The 7,047-nt window shown below is 41.3% G+C and overlaps 1 non-coding gene across 1 annotated transcript; it reads right to left on the reverse strand.

Annotated features, from left to right (window-relative positions):
• Nucleotides 1–2,755: 2,755 nt before the first annotated feature.
• On the reverse strand, nucleotides 2,756–2,862 carry LOC136207634 (small nucleolar RNA R71). The gene has a single exon (XR_010676765.1). It is a non-coding gene; the product is annotated as a small nucleolar RNA R71 (small nucleolar RNA).
• Nucleotides 2,863–7,047: the final 4,185 nt, after the last annotated feature.

The following is a 7,047-nucleotide window of genomic DNA, read 5'->3' on the forward strand; positions in this document are numbered from 1 at the left end:
CTAGTACTGGGCGACGCTAATATCGTTATTAGTTACGGTTCTTCGACTGACGCTAATACTGGGCGATGCTAATGCTTGGTGTCGGTCGATAAACCGACGCTAATAACTCAGTCTTTAGTGTCAGTTGTAACCGACACTAAAAGGGGTCACAACAACTGACTCCAATGTCTTTCTTTTTGGAGTCATTTACGTTGCTTATTGTCGGTTGTTACAACAACCAATGCTAAAGGGGGTCATTTCGGCCGGTTATTTGCAACAATTAACCCAAATGACCGGGTATTAAAATCGGTTGTGAACCAAGGCGAAATAGAAACGAGACAACGGTGGAAGCTACAAATAACTCAGATGGCGATTGAGGGAGCAATGAAGGATTTCTTTTGAGAGAGAATAAGAAGGGGGATGTGTGAATAAGGGTTAACATTTAACCTAAAAGCTCAAAATATGAACTATATGCAAAACCTTATCCATGGATGGGAACCCTTATCTATAAGCATCCATCACCGTCGATTTGCAGAAGTAGGAACTATCCCATAGTAAGGCAACTGTCGTCGTCGAGCAAACCATCCGGAGCAACAAGAAAATTAAAGGTGAGGATGGGTCACTTGAATCATCTGGGAAGAACGAATTTTTTACCTCCCATGCAAAAAGGAAACAACCATGGAAAGGAGCTCTCTTGGGACTAGCTTATATGGATTTTGTGCTGGAAACAGATGCGTCTTTGAGTTCAGAGTCTTAAGAGGAAGAAACTGAAGCCAAAAAGGATGATGATAAAGACCCAAAATGTCCTACGATAAAGATGTCACCGGGCGAGAAAAGACTTTATGGAAACTGTGGGCACACTCCCTGTTAGGCTAAGGTACTGTGAATTTGATTGACCTCTCAAATGAATTTTACATAGCTAAATTCTCAAATGCTGAAGATTTTAAGAAAGCAAAATTTGGAGGTTGATGCGAGTAAAAAGAGCAAATTTATGAGGACGATCATTCATGGAAAAGAGCTTCAAAGTTCTAGTTTTCAACCAGAAATGGAAGAAATAGCCAGAAATTATAGTTCAAGCAGGAATCTTCACGAACAGCCTCTCAGTAGAACAGAATAGCTTAAACAATAGCATTTAACGGGTCATTTGGAAGGAAAACGGATAAACGCGCGGGTCGAGCAAGTTACAGGAGAGAGAAAGAGAGAATCACGTGGAAAGCAAGACAACTTTCCATCTTGCGCCAAGTGTAGGAAGATTGTTTACTTGTCTTTGTTTTTACCTTTTTGTGACTTTTTGCCCTTGTAATTAGGGTTGATGTAAGGGGAGTATAAATAGGAGGAAGATGATTGTAATAGAGACCTATGCATTACCGCCACCATTAGTTTTTATATTCTGTTTTTATTTTCCGTTGCAAGAATGTTTTTGGGAAGAACAAGTTGTTCACTCATGACAATGAGTGAGTAGTTCTTCTGCAGGCCTGTAAGTATCTCTTATTAATGAATGAAGTATTTTTATCCATGATTGAGTGTTATTAGCATGCTTCAGGAATAGATTAAGATCGAGTCTATTTGATAGTTACCGAGGATCACACGACAGTGCTCCGACGTAATGGAAACAGCTAATCGGCATATGTTGTAGTGGACGGATACGAAAACTACCACATATTGGGGTTTCTTTATGAATTCTCTCTGTTGCTTAATGCTTGTTTGTATGTTAGCGCAAGGACACTTGGTTAATACTACTTACTTAGTATCTTTGGAAATGGGACACCGGACCTTAGTGACCAATGAGAGAGAGACCCAACTCAGGAATATACATCTAATTCATTTAGTGATAAAAGTTATGCACAGTTGTTCGTTAGGCGTATGGCTAGATCTGTGCTTGTTTATCTTGAATTCATTCGTCTTACTTTCCGCTTGTTTTTGTTTATGTTAAGATCTCACACATTATTCATCCAAGTTAAGAATCTAACACTTAAAGTAACCTATTCTTCTCACTAGAGGTCAATCCCTGTGGAATATGACACTTGGCCTTACTAAATACTACATTCGACCTAGTACACTTGCTAGCGTCCCTATTTAATACACAAAGTTTTTGGTGCCGTTGCCGCGGATTGTTTAAACTTAAGTTTTGAAGAATACGTATGCTTATTTCGTTACCTGTTAACCATCTGTTTGTCTAGTCTTTGGTTTTTCGGTTTCTAGTTTTGTATGCGAAGAGCAGGTGTTCATATCCTTCCTATAGACGTTAAAATAGAGAGAACGTACAGAAGAAGGAGAAAAATACTTAGGCAAGCTAGACGCATCAGAATGGATCGCGAGGTCGAAATGCCAAACGATGAGAGACAGAATGAGAACCATGAGGAGGGTCATGGTGAAAACGAAAAATAATAATAATGGTAACCAGAGATTGCGGATGAAGGATTACTCCAGGCCATCTACTAAGGGCCATTCATCGTGCATTGTCTTACTAGAGGAAGGCAATCGAATGTTCGAAGTGAAAGCATCAATGGTTCAGATACTACAAACAGCTGTGCAGTTCGGAGGATACCCAAATGAAGATCCAAATGCGCACATCCAAGACTTTGTCACTATGTGCAACATATTTCGTACCCACAGAAATGATAGTGATGAGGTTATCCGACTCAAACTGTTTCCCTTTTCCTTGAAGGATAAGGCGAGGAATTGGTTGAAGAATCTACAACCAGGATCTATTATGAACTGAAAGGAGATGGCTACCATGTTCTTAATGAAATATTTTCTGCCCAGACAAGCAATTAAGTTGAGGAATGAAGTTTCTCATTTTTTTCAAGAGGAGGATGAATCCTAATCTGAAGCATGGGAAAGATACAAAGAACTGTTGAGAAGATTACCAAATCATGGCATACCCATGTGGATGCAAGTGCAAAACTTCTATAATGGAGTGACCAACGCATACAAAATACAAATTGAATCAGTTGCCAATGGGAATCCCGAGGAACTGGAACCTCAAGCATTGTATGAGCTAATCGAGAGAGTGGTCAACACCAGTTACAACTGGCACTCGGTGAGGGCTGATGGTAAGAGAGTCACGAATACTGTAAACAGTGAGGCAATCAGCAAGTTATCTTCACAAATGGAACAACTGGTCAAAACGATGGGAAAGATGAACGTCTCAGCACTCAATACGCAACCCTCTGCCCCCGATGGAAATCTTATCACCCGATGGTTGTGACTTCTGCAGTGGACCTCATCGACCAATAGATTGTCCAGGAACCAAACCAGGTGCATCAATGCAGGAACAGTGTGATTTCATTGCCCGCCAACCGCCGAATCCTTATTCGAACACCTATAACCCAGGGTGGAGAAGCCATCCTAACTTCTCTTGGTAAGATAATCAGAGGCAACCAGCTATGCAGCAACCGTATAGACAAGAGCACCCACGGCCAGCATATCAACCACAAAAAAGTAGCTCATCTAACCAACAGTATCACTGTCAATCAAATGTTCAACAAGAAGGAAATCCTGTTCTAGAGGCCATGATGATACAGTTCATGAAATAGACACAATCCTCCATAAAGAATCTCGAGACTCAAATTCAGCAATTTGCCACAGCCATATCCTCTAAGGAAAAAGGCGCCTTCCCAAGCAACACTGTGACCAACCCAAAAGAAGAAGTCAATGCCATCATACTAAGGGGAGGTAAAGAATTAAGGAACAGTGGTGAAAATCTGTTACAGATAAAGAAGATGAAGCAAAGTCCAATGATCAACAACCTGTGCCTCAACACAAGAAAGATAAATAGGTGATTGAAGATGAACCAGGCACGCCTTGTTACAAACCAATGGTTCCATACCCAGAACGACTGAAGCAACAGAATTGTAAGAAGAGACATAAGAGCTTTCTAGAACAATTGACAAAGCTGCACATCAACATTCCATTCATCGAAGACTTGTCTGAAATGCCCATTTATGTCAAATTCTTGAAGGATTTGCTGACCAACAAAAAGAAACTGGAAAGTGTAGCCATGGTGCAACTGAACAGGGACAGCTCATCAATCTTACAAGCCAAACAACAACTTCCAAAGAAGCTCAAAGATCCAGGGAGTTTTTCTATACCTTGTTCAATATGAACACTTACCATTCGGAATGCTTTATGTGATCTAGGAGCCATCATTAATCTTATGCCATACTCAATCTATATGCAATTAGGATTAGGAGAACCAAGACCAACAAAGGTCACGGTCCAATTAGCGGACCGATCAATTCGATACCCTAAGGGTATAATTGAAGACGTTCTGGTTAAAGTCGGAAATTTCATATTGCCTGTCGACTTTGTTATAATGGATATTGCGAAAGATTTGGAAGTTCCCATAATCTTGGGACGACCTTTTCTAGCCACAGGAAGAGCTGTCATTGATGTGCACAAAGGGCAGCTTGTTCTTAAAATCAATAATGAAGAAGTAGTATTTAAGATGCATGAAGAAGTTCGTTACGCTTCAGTTTCTGATGATTCATGTTACTTTCTCGATACACAAGATAATGATTTGTTCTTGCAGGAACAAGTTGATAAGGAAAAACGTCAAGAGGAGGAACAACTGTTTGATCTAGACCAAGAAGGGAGTAATAATGAAGGCACTGGCAATGAAGAAGAACAGGATAGTCTTCCTGACATAGATCCCGAAAAGGGGAATGAGGAGAGATGTCTCGAACTGAAACAGTTGCCTGATCACCTGGAATATGCATTCCTAGATCCACCAAATAGTAGACCCGTAATCATTTCGGCAACATTGACAAAAGACCAGAAGGAACAGTTGCTTACCATCCTAAGGCAGCATAAGACGGCTCTAGTATGGAAAATAGAAGATATAAAAGGAATCAGCCCAACCATCTGCATGCACAAAATTTTAATGGAAGAAGATCACCGACCAAATGTGCAACCGCAAAGACGACTAAATCTGCACATGAAGGACGTTGTGAAAGCAGAAGTGATCAAACTCATCGAGGCAGGAATCATTTACTCCATTTCCGATAGTATGTGGACCAGCCCTGTCCAAGTTGTTCCTAAGAAGGGAGGGACCACCGTGGTTAAAAATGACAAAAATGAGCTCATCCCTACCAGAACAATCACAGGGTGGCGGATGTGCATTGACTACAGGAAACTCAACGAAGCAACCAGAAAGGATCACTTCCCACTACCATTTATTGATCAGGTGTTGGAGAGACTAGATGGTTATCAATTCTATTGTTTCCTCAATGGATATTCCGGGTATAATCAGATCCACATCTACACCAAAGATAAAGAAAATACCACATTTACCTGTCCATATGGGACCTTCGCGTACAAACGTATGCCATTTGGGCTGTGCAATGCTCCAGCAACATTTCAGAGGTTCATGATGGCCATATTCCATGACATGATCGAGAAAACAGCTGAAATATTTATGGACGATTTTTCGGTTTACAGAACATCCTTCGAAGCTTGTTTGGAGAACTTAGAAGCTGTTCTAGAACGCTGCACAGAAACACAGTTAGTCCTCAACTGGGAAAAGTGCCACTTTATGGTAACAGGGGGTATTGTACTTGGTCACAAAATATCGAGCAAAGGGTTGGAAGTTGACAAAGCTAAAGTAGAGGTAATCGAGAAACTACCTGCGCCCAAAACGGTCAAGGACATTCGAAGTTTTTTGGGACACGCTGGTTTTTACAGACGATTCATCAAGGATTTCTCAAAGATCGCACAACCGCTCTCTGCACTATTACACAAGGAGGCTAACTTCATATTCACAGACGAGTGCAACCAGGCATTCGAACAGATCAAGAAGCTTTTGACACACGCACCTATACTCACTGCACCAAATTGGGATGCACCGTTCGAGCTCATGTGCGATGCCAGTGATCTCAGTGTAGGGGCTGTTCTTGGACAACGAATTAACAAGCAGTTTAAGCCCATACACTATGCAAGCAAAACTTTGAATGAAGCTCAACAGAATTACACAACCACAGAAAAAGAATTGCTTGCATTGGTCTATGCATTCGATAAATTTCGTCCCTATCTCGTGCTCTCCAGAGTGACTGTCTACACCGACCATTCTGCATTGAAATACCTGTTCGCCAAGAAGGACGCTAAACCACGACTAATACGATGGTTGTTACTCCTACAAGAGTTCGATTTAGAGATCAAGGATAAAAAGGGATCAGAAAATCTAGCAGCTGATCACTTATCCAGAATATAAGCAACCACAGAAATCGAACAACCCGAGATCCTCGACCATTTTCCTGATGAACAACTGTTTGCTATCTCCAGGCTCCCCTGGTTTGCTGACATTGCGAATTTCTTGGCCTGCAAAATAAAACTGTTTCGATAATCCACTAATAAGAAACGAAAGTTTTATTCTGATCTTAAATATTACATTTGGGGGGAACCTTATCTATTTAAATTATGTGCAGACCAGCTCCTGCGAAGATGTGTGACCAGGGAGGAAGGCATGGAGATCTTGCACAAATGCCACGCTACGGAATCAGGTGGTCATTTTGGGGCCAATCGAACAGCTGCAAAGGTTTTTCAAGCAGGGTTCTTCTGGCCCACCATATACAAGGATGCTCAACAGTTCGTTCAACGATGCGATGACTGTCAACGAACAGGCAACATCTCTGCCCGAAACGCCATGCCTCTAAACAACATCGTTATTTGCGAGATTTTTTATGTATGGGGTATCGACTTCATGGGACCATTTCCCATCTCTTTTGGGAATCAGTATATCCTGGTCGCTGTGGACTATGTGAGTAAATGGGTAGAAGCATGCGCGTGTCCCTCGAATGATGCCAAGGTAGTGATAAAATTTTTGAAACAATTGTTTACCAGATTTGGAGTACCAAGGGCAATTATAAGCGATCAAGGTACTCATTTCTGTAACCAATTATTTGAGAAACTACTTCAGAAATACGGTGTCACACATCGTACAGCTACACCATACCACCCCCAAACGAGTGGACATGTGGAATTATCCAACAGGGAGCTGAGGAGAATTTTAGAAAAAACAGTCAATTCTTCACGAAAGGACTGGTCTCTAAAACTCGATAATGCACTGTG

The sequence above is a fragment of the Euphorbia lathyris genome, chromosome 9 (genome assembly GCF_963576675.1).
Source record: "Euphorbia lathyris chromosome 9, ddEupLath1.1, whole genome shotgun sequence".
Taxonomy (NCBI): domain Eukaryota; kingdom Viridiplantae; phylum Streptophyta; class Magnoliopsida; order Malpighiales; family Euphorbiaceae; genus Euphorbia; species Euphorbia lathyris.